This window comes from Mastomys coucha, unplaced genomic scaffold (genome assembly GCF_008632895.1).
Source record: "Mastomys coucha isolate ucsf_1 unplaced genomic scaffold, UCSF_Mcou_1 pScaffold4, whole genome shotgun sequence".
NCBI classification, from domain to species: domain Eukaryota; kingdom Metazoa; phylum Chordata; class Mammalia; order Rodentia; family Muridae; genus Mastomys; species Mastomys coucha.
Window position 1 is genome coordinate 20,712,967 of NW_022196910.1, and position 9,733 is coordinate 20,722,699.

Below are 9,733 nucleotides of genomic sequence, written 5' to 3' on the forward strand. Positions count from 1 at the left end.
TACTACTATGGTGCTATGCTAGAGAAGATATTTCTTGGGAATTTTGGCTGAGGCAGAATTATCTTTGTTTTCTAATGGGTTAATTCCAGTCCAGTGATGTGAAGGATGCTAGCTCTTATCATATTATAAAATTGCTTGAATTAGACATATGTAAAAAAATCATTCATTGTTGTTTAAAATACTCGGTTGGAGAGATGGCTCAGCGGTTAAGAGCACTGACTGCTCTTCCGAAGGTCCTGAGTTCAAATCCCAGCAACCACATGGTGGCTCACATCCATCCATAATGAGATCTGACACCCTCTCCTGGAGTGTATTAAGAGAGCTATGGTGTACTTGCATATCATAAATAGATAAATCTTAAAAAAAAAGAATTTAAAAAAGTGCATACTCATTTATATTTATATTTACTTATTTATTTATTTATTTATTTATTTATTTATTTATGATTTTTCAAGATAGGGTCTCTCTGTGTAGCCCTGGCTGTCCCAGAACTCACTCTGTAAACCAGGCTGGCCTTGAACTCAGAAATCCACCTGCCTCTGTCTCCCAAGTGCTGGGATTAAAGGCGTGCGCCACCACTGCCCAGCCATACTAATTTTTAAAGGGAGGTATCTTAAATATGGGTATTCTTAAATGGTACACAAGTGTTAAAGGATTTGTAGGAATAATTATTATTAACTTATAGTTCTGGAAATTTTGGAGACACAGGAGAAATCTGGTTGACATGTACAAATCTTTCGAGTGTAGAAAATACACCCAGCTTTGTCCAACAAAGTAATAGAAAGAAGGTAGCAGGGAGGAGTATCTTCAAGGAAAAACTGCATCAGTCTGAAAAGATAGTCTTCAGAAGTCCTTAGGAATAATGACTTTGAATTTGGATTTAAAATGTATTGTGCACTTCCTGGTGTTGGGAATGGAAAAACAAAACACAACAAAAAAAACTTTTGTTGGTTCACTTTCTCTTGGTTAGGGTGTCCTCATCCGGGTCCTATTGTCTTCTTTCAGTTCTCTCAGTATCTCCCTCTGAGACTTAAGTCTGCTTTTACTTTGTGTTTCTATCCTACTTGTGGAAAGAAACCGTGCCAGTATCCCTTTAGTTTGTCTACACATTCAGTTGTTCCTAACTGGAAAAGAAGAAAGTAAAAAGATTTACAGAAACTGGGCCAACCTCTTTGGCCTGCCTCCTTCAAGCAACAGAATCTAACTCCCTGCAACAGTATCTCTTTCTGGGTCCTGTAACACAGCATTGACCCTTTCACAACACAGTTTTTTTGTAACCATTTTAGTTTTTTTTTCCTTTTCCTTTTTTTTTTTTTTTTTAAACCAGGGAGCCTAAAGCCAACAGTGTAATGACATTTAAAAACTTTGTGGTTGAAATCAAAGCTTCGTGCGTGGGTGATTACTGCACTAGCCACGCATATCCAGTCACAGAACAGAAGAAAACTGCAGCAATCGACCGAGATATTTCTTTGTGGGTCATCTGACATTAACTCTCAGAAAGCACTGTGTACCGTGGCAGGCATCCTGTGTCCGGTAGCGCCTGGAATACTTCGAGCAGAGTTTTATTGTTTCCAGGGGGCAGTGGGGGACTGATTTATGGTGATCAGTTCCTCACCAATCTCGGTGGACAAGCCCAGTGCAGCGTCGGTCCACCGACAAGGGTCTGCCTGCTCTCCCGCCGCGTTTGAAGCTAGGCTTGGGGCGCGAGTTTCCAGAGAATACTCCCGCCCCGCCCAGACCACGCCCCCACAAAGCCCCACCCCCGAACAAGGCTCCGCCCCGCCCCGCTGCTGCCGCCGCCGGCAGGGGTCGCGCTGCCCCAGGCGAGCCGTGCAGGCGGGGGTGGGGAAGCACCCGCAGCCGGTCGCTTTTCTCCGCCGCCGCTGGTTGGATCGTTTCAATAAAAGTCTTTTTTTTTTCCTTTTCTTTTCTTTTTTTTCTTTTTTTTTTTTTTTTTTTTTTTTTTTTTTTTACCCCCGCTCTCGCTCGCTCCGGGGAACAGGCGGAGGCGTCAAGCCGCAGCCTCCGAGCGAGAGAAAGCAACGCGCACTCAGACGAACCAGAGCTGCGGCTTAGGTCTCCCCAGCGCCCGGCGGTCCAGCAGCCCGCGACCTGCCGCCTTGCTCCGCCCCGGCTCCGCGGCTGGGAGTACTGGGCCGTCCGCGAGGCTCCGCGGCTCGGGAGCCATGTTGAGCGGGGGGCTCGGCCACGCGTGAGGCGGCCGGCGGCCCTCGCGGAGCGGAAGGCGCGAGGGGCGGGGGGAGGCCTGAGCTTGAGGCGCCTCGGCGCGTCCGCCGCCACCGGACCTGCATCCGCTCGCTCTGCGCGCCCGCCCGGAGCCCGCGGTCCCCGCACTTGCTGGTGAGTTGACGGCGGGGCCGGGCAGGGATCGTGACGCCTGTCAGCAGGCGGCTCGGGTGGGGATCGCGTCGGTCGCCTGTCCGCGCGCGGCGTGGGCTGCGGGAGTGCCGAGCTGGTTGAGGGGGACCTGGGGGGGAGGGGGACTCCCGTAGCCGCCGCTGGAGTTCGCAGCCGATCGGGGCTTTCTGGGAGGCTGCTGGCCCCGCGGGGCGACGGGAGGGGAAGAGGCGGAAAGTCCCCCCGAGACACAAAGGTCCCCGGAGCTGGGGTGGAGGCGCGGGCGGCGGGAGTGGGCGAGGACGCGGCGCTGTGGGCTCCTTGGAGACGCGGGAGGCTGCGCGCCGGTGGGTGGGCAGCTCCACGGGGGAGGAGCCCTCGCGTGGGGAAGCGGGTCGACACAAAGCTCCGGGCAGCCCTCTTGCTGGCGGGTCACACCCCTGAGTGTCGCTCCAACCGGAGGCGGAGGGACTGTGGGAAACCCAGAGAACCCGGGGAGAGGGGGTTTGGGGGGGATTCACCGTTGTCTCAGCCGCAATTGCTTTTCTCGGTGTTTATGTCCGGTGCTTCTGCTCCCCATCTCAGCTGGGTGGCCCCAGTTTTCTTCCCCACATTACCCCCCACACTGCCACATCGCCTTCCCCTGTGGTTCCCCACTCATTCTCTCCCCTACTTTTCACCCACTCCTTCTGGGGTAAGCGGTATTTTGCCTTCAGCTAGGGGAAGGTTTGCTAATGACAGGATGCCTGACTTGTTCTGACCCTGAACTGCCTTGAACTCTCCTCTTTTTTCCTCCCACCCTTTCCTTTCTGGGATCTTCTGTGTCACATGGCCATTAACAATTAGCTATTCTTCAAAAATGGCAAAAGCATCTAGCTGAAATCCGTGGCGCCTTTCCCTTATGTTAATGTGGCCATCGAAGGCGCGTCAGTGGCCCTGCTTAATCCCCTCCTATGCCAAATTGATTCTCAAGACACAAGTCGCAAATTTTGTTTTGAGTCTTGGCCATTCCTTTGACCAGCAAAGTGTATTTGTGGTAGCAGAGCTTCTGTCACCACACAGGAAATGCTTGACTTAAAGGGAGACAGTTCTTGCCTCCCAACTTTACTGTTTCTTTTTTCTTGATCTTTTATTGAATTTCTTTTTAACGGCATTTGTGCAAGAATATCAAAATAAATAGATTTGAGCGACTGTTTGGGATTGACTTTGTTAACCACGGAACAGACGAAGACCTCTGATCAGTTGAATTGACCTAAACCTTTGAATCAAGAAATATGTGTAAACTAAATTTTATGAGAAAAGAAATTTGCTAGTGGTAATGTACTTGGTTTTATTTTGTTCTTTTTGTGAAGGAGTTGGCTTATGTATTAAACGCAGTGTTACCTGGTTAATGAAGTAATTTCAGTGTTTTGTGTTCTAACATCTGCATACTTCCATAAACAGTGGGTTCAAACAAAAGAAAACAGTATGACTAAGGACGTCTTTCATTTTAATTTTCATTTTTAATGTTATGAGAGTGAATACAGGAATGTGAAGAGTGCAGATCTTTTATCTGGCAAGCCATCTCATAGGCCAGAAGCATTAACTGTTTGAATGCTGAGCTTCAAAGAACTATTGCTAAGCCTTTCAATTGAAGCTGTTTAAAAATTCCAATGCAAGTGCCAGCAAGATGGCTCAGTCGGTAAGGGTGCCTGTCTCAGGGCCTGAATTCAATCCTGGGAACGCACGCAAAGATGGGAAGGGAGAACACCACCACACTGTCCTCTGATTTCCACATGCACACACCACACACATCACAAACATCGTCAGCAGCAGCAGCAATGGAACTGTTGGTTAATAATTAATAATGACAACAGTAATACATATTTTAAAATTCTTTTTTGTTTGTTTGTTTGTTTGTTTTTCCAGACAGGGTTTCTCTGTGTAGCCCTGGCTGCCCTAGAACTCACTCTGTAGACCAGGTAGGCCTTGAACTCATAAATCCGCCTGCCTCTGCCCGCTAAATGCTGGGATGAAAGGCATGGGTCACCTTTGCCCGGCTTAAAATTCTTATGCAAACATAGGAGTTTCTATTTTTACAATGGAAATAAAAATGTTAATGAAACTATAAATAAGGAGAAAGTCAAAGTAAAATCCATTTATTATAGGTACAGTTATGTTAGTTCCACTGTAAGGACATTCATCTCTTACAACATGCTGTCCTTAAAGTATTGATACTAATATTTTAGGGATTTTCAGCTAGGTATTAGTCTGCATATTTCAACTTTCTCTCTTCCTGTCGATGTTTGAGAGACCTTTGTGAAATTAACAGGTCACATTATTAATTGATGTTTAGTATACTTATCAAAAACTATGTACTTTTTTTCTCCACACTTATTAGTACCTACTTAGATACTAAAATTTGTGTCACTTCAAGAAAAGGTATGCCCAATAAGTGTTTCTGGATTGTGGGTCGTTTATTTTTTTTTTTACCTCTATTTTTCTAAATTTTTCACATTACTTTTACAGCCAGGAAAAATGTAGAATTAAAGTCTTGTTAATATTTGTAGTTTTTGTATTCCTAAAGTAGGGTTTTGTCAAGTATGTAGTTTCTTCCCATTTTTGGGTTCAGGCCCAAGGAAATAACTTTTGGTGTTAACTGTGTGACATAGTGTAACCTGTCCTATACAAGTTGGGTATCAAAAGAACAAAAGAGATATGTGCACAGTAAGGAAAGATGAAATTGGAGGCCTTAATTCAGAGTGTGTTAGCTTTAATGATGCTAATGGCTTATACATCATTGGCTCTACAAAAACTAGAAGACAGAAAATCTCGTTGTCCTGTTCCATAGCTTATACCTGTGTTGACTATAAGCCCTGTTGACTTCAGGGATTTTCAGGGATGTTTGATACATTTAGTTTTCAGATAGTATGTAGTCCTGCAGTTGTGATGGGAATGTGTGGGGTATAAGATCATTTGCTTGGCTCTGGCAACCCTCAACTTCCAGTAAAACTGGTTCTTTTCCATCCTTGATGAAATGGAGCTGCGACCTGAAGAGCAGTGGGATACCCTATTATGAATAGTACAGAAAAGGATTGTGGCAACCGAGGAGGCTATTCAGAAGGGGAAGGAAGACCGTGATGCCTTCTGATATTAAGAAGCTGTCTGAACACAGCATTTCTTTGCCTGTTTCCTTTGTTATTGTCTCATAGTCTTGGATATTTACAAGATGTTACATTCAGAATCGTTATTGTTGTTCTTTAGTCCTTGTATAATTATAACTTTTGTTCTGACATTCTTCTACATGGGTTTTCTACTTCCAGATTGGATAATTACTGAATAAATGTATTTCTTTGTTGGTGGGAAAAGGCCATTATATGTTAAACTCTACTTATAGAAATAGTCTCTAGGTTATTTTAGAAACAATCTTTCCTTTTGTGCATGCAAAGGAAGAGTAATTTTGGATTATTTTGAATTTAAAGAGTAATTTTGCTCAAGCTTTTTAATAATGTATTTGAAGTATTTTTATAAAACGATTGACATTTTTAATTTTTAGTGCTGATGTAATGGTATTTAAAATGTGCTTTCCATAGCACTTGTAAATGGTAGAAGACACATTCCATAGCTCACTAGCGAGTTCAACCTGTGTAATGCTGGCAGTTTCTTTGAACTATTTGAAGAGAGGACTGATTTAACTAGCTTTTAAGGATTCTTCTTGTCTTTAGTGGATTTGTTGCCCTTTTGCTCACAAGATAATCACTTGGTGTTTAATTTCTTGTGTGTGCATGCACAATCATATGTGTGTTTACTTTGGATGTCTGCAAAATACTGACCTGGAAAAAGGAATTGTAAAGAGCCTGAAAAAAAATGTTTTGGGCATAACTTTCTCATTCTGCCATGTTTTGCTCTCTCTGCTGGCCAACTTGGAAAATCAACAATAAACATCTACCAGTAAATCTAATGTTTTATGGTCTACAGTAATGTGCCATCCCAAACACTTGTTTTTAGGAGGTTGATTTACTGATCAGATCCACAGTGTGTCAGGATAGCTTGCCTAGCAGAGGACACTATTAATATTTAATTACTTTTTTTCCCTCATAGTTCATATTGAATATTGAATGATTGCATGGCCCCCAGATTCATGTGTTGAGACCCATAACCTACTGGTTAAATGGTTTGGAGCTAGGCTCCAGGGAGCTAATTTAGATTTGGTGAAAATAATCTTATTTTCCTAAGAATCTTCAAAAACATTTTTTGATAAACCTTATCTTAGTCCACTTCATCTTCCATAACAAAATATCACACAGTGGGTGGCTTTTTAAAACAGCTTTTTCCTCACTCTTCTGGATTCCTGAAGTCTGAGGTCACAGTGCCAACTTGGTTAAATTTTGGTGAGGGTGCTCTTCTTTGTTTGTAGAAGCCTGTCTTAACTGGTTTTCTGGCCTTTTGTTTGGTGCTTGCAGGTGGAGAGGAAGGATGAGGGAAAAAGAGGGGGGCTAAGCGGGAATAGAGGAAGAGAACCTGGGAGAGAGGTTTTTCTTCTTGTAAGGGTGTAACTACTCTTTTAAAGGCCTGCCCTCTGGACCTCGCTTAAATCTAATCAGATCCCCCAGATCACCTCCAAAAACTATTGTCCTGGTAGGTGAGAGTCTCAGTACGTGAGTCTGAAGCCACGCAGATGTTCAGTGTATAACATAAACTGTGAGAAAGAGATCCTCAGTTGTGCCCGGTGCTCTGTTAGACACTATTGTTTTGTTAAATCTTCATAGGAAATCTATTGTATTGGGTAAACCTTTTTTTTCCTAATAAGGAAGCAAAGGCCTTATAGGTTAAGTAATTTTCCCCAGAGTCCTAACACTCTAGTGACCCAAGATGCAGTTAGCATTCAAAAATGATGTGCTCATAGTGTCTCTGCCAGGGTGGGATGCTGAGCAGCTTGCGAGCTAATGTAGAAGCAGTGGGAAGTCAAAGGAAAGCACAGGCAGTGTGTGTGTACATTGTTCCACAGTCCTCCCCACCCTAGTTTCTTTTATGAATGTTTTAAGTACATTTGCTTTTTTTTTTTTTCAAAATGTCTATGTTCATTTACGTTGATTTTACATGTATTAGAATTACTGAATTTATATCATTGAAATTATAACGCTTTCATTCTTTGAGCATATGCCATCCGTGTTGGCTAGCTTTATACTCCTGCAACAGAATACCTGAGGGAGGTGGGGGGGGGATCAACCTTCAGGAGGAGGCAGTTATTTTGACACTTGTTTCAGTGGTTTCAGTTTGTGGTTGTTTGGCTCCATGGTTTCGGGGCCTCTGGTCAGACAGAACATCATGGTGAGGAACACTAGTGCAGAAGAGCAATGCAGATAATCTCCTGTTGTCAGGGGAGCGGAGGGAGACAGGAGGAGGAGCCAGGGATAGATTATACCCTTTATGCTTCTGTCTTCCAGAACCTCTTCCTTACCTAGACCTTCCTCCTGAAGTTTCCACTGCCTCCCAAGCTCTCTCTAGGTTATTAATTTAGAAATACCTTAATCTATCTGTGAGATCAATGCCTTCATGATCCAGTCATCTTCCAGACGGCCAGCTGTCTGAACACTGTTGCATTGAGAACTGCTTTTAACCCTTGAACTCCTGGGAATATTTGGGAGCCAATCCATGATACCATCAAAGTGAAAACTTCAGCAAACACAAACACCACCTATTGTTTTTTTTTTTTTTAAGATTTATTTATTATTATAAATGAGTACACTAGCTGTCTTCAGACACATCAGAAGAGGGCATCAGATTTCATTACTTGTTGTTGTGAGCCACCATGTGGTTGCTAGGATTTGAACTCAGGACCTTCTGAAGAGTAGTCGGTGCTCTTCCCCACTGAGCCATCTCACCAGCCCTATTGTTTTTTTTTTTTTAATCCTGATATAGCTTACTGTAAGCAAGGTAGAAACTTTGCATATGTTTAATCAGATATCCACTGAGAATAGAACGATATTTTCCATGATGAAAATTGGTCTTTAGGAAAGAAAATCTATAAACTTGTATTGTTAGTATACTTACTAACTTGTTAGTATTCTTACTCAAAGAACAGAAAATAGTATTTCCTGAAAGTGTTTCATTAATTTGAAATGGATTCTCCTCCCAGCCCCCCAGTAAAGCTGGTCACCTTGGCACATACCTGCAGTCCCAGTGCTGAGGAGGGTGAGGTAGGAAGATTACCAACACCTTTAAAGCCATTCTGAGCTATACAGTGAGATTCTGTCTCAAAGAATTTTAAAAAGACAAGGCTTTGTGTTTTAAAGTGTGTGTGTGTGTGTGTGTGTGTCTGTCATGTATGTATATGCTCAAATGCATGAACAGAGGTCAGAAGTCGATATGGGGTGTGCTGTTCTACTTTATTATTTTTTTCTTCTTTCTTTTTTTTTCTTTTTCTTTTTCTGTTTCAAAGATTCTTTTATTGAACTTGAGTTAATTTTTTCACCAAGACTGTCCCGGCAGTAAGCCGAGCACCGTGCCCTATCTCTGCCTCTCTAGCACTGGTCTGTAGACAAGGCCACCATGCATAGCTCTTCACATGGGTTCTAAAAAACTGAACTCGGGGCCCTGTGCCTTTGTGACAGATCTTTCTCTCCAGCTCTCTGTCTTTTCATTGCGTGTTTTTTTCTCTCTCTCTCTCATTTTGTATACTTGTTACTATAAGTTCAAGAATTTTCAGTTTTCTATGTGTGTAAGTAATGAAGAAAATATTCAAAGGTATCTTTTCAGTGTATCCTAGATTATGTGGTCATTTTGTTTTTCTCAAAGCATATATTTAATGTAGTATTTTTCTACAGTATTTTTCATTGATGGCTGATAGTTGTTTTTAGCACACATTAATGTTCACTAGTAAAAGCAAAGATTTATAAGAGCTATATATTTGTGAGAAATTACCAACTAACAAAACTGAGACAATTCTTTTTTAAATAATGTGAGTTTTTTCCTGGGTATTTTTAAAAAGGATCAGGAAAATGGCAATGTATATTAGAGCTAGTTGGCATTCAATGATGAGGAAACATGGGTGTTAATATTATAATGCCGGAAGACTTGGAGAGGACTTCTCAATTTTGAGGCCAAAATGCCATTTCCTCTGACATTTTCCTTGTTCTGGTCTGACAGGGTTGTGGCGATTATGTTATTTGGAACGTTTATGTCTACTGTAGTGCTGACTTCGTACTGCTGTGGGGAATGTTTAAGTCTCTCTCCTTTTGACTTCCTGCTCTGTTTTCCCTTTCTGTGATCTCATCTGCACACCCAGTTTATTTCATTGTTGAACATTGTTCAGTTCAGTGGACTTGGGGGACTAGGGAACACCACACTGATACAGTGTTCAGTTCAGTGAACTTGGTGGACTAGGGAACACCAC

At 42.7% G+C, this 9,733-nt stretch overlaps 1 protein-coding gene across 1 annotated transcript in view; it reads left to right on the forward strand.

Annotated features, from left to right (window-relative positions):
• The first annotated feature begins 2,245 nt into the window (after positions 1 to 2,245).
• Positions 2,246 to 9,733, forward strand: part of Cdk17 (cyclin dependent kinase 17) — an 80,568-nt gene continuing 73,080 nt past the window's right edge. The window contains exon 1 of the mRNA XM_031349548.1: positions 2,246 to 2,361. The gene's annotated coding sequence lies outside the window, so the exon portion shown is untranslated. The remainder of the gene's footprint in view (positions 2,362 to 9,733) is intronic.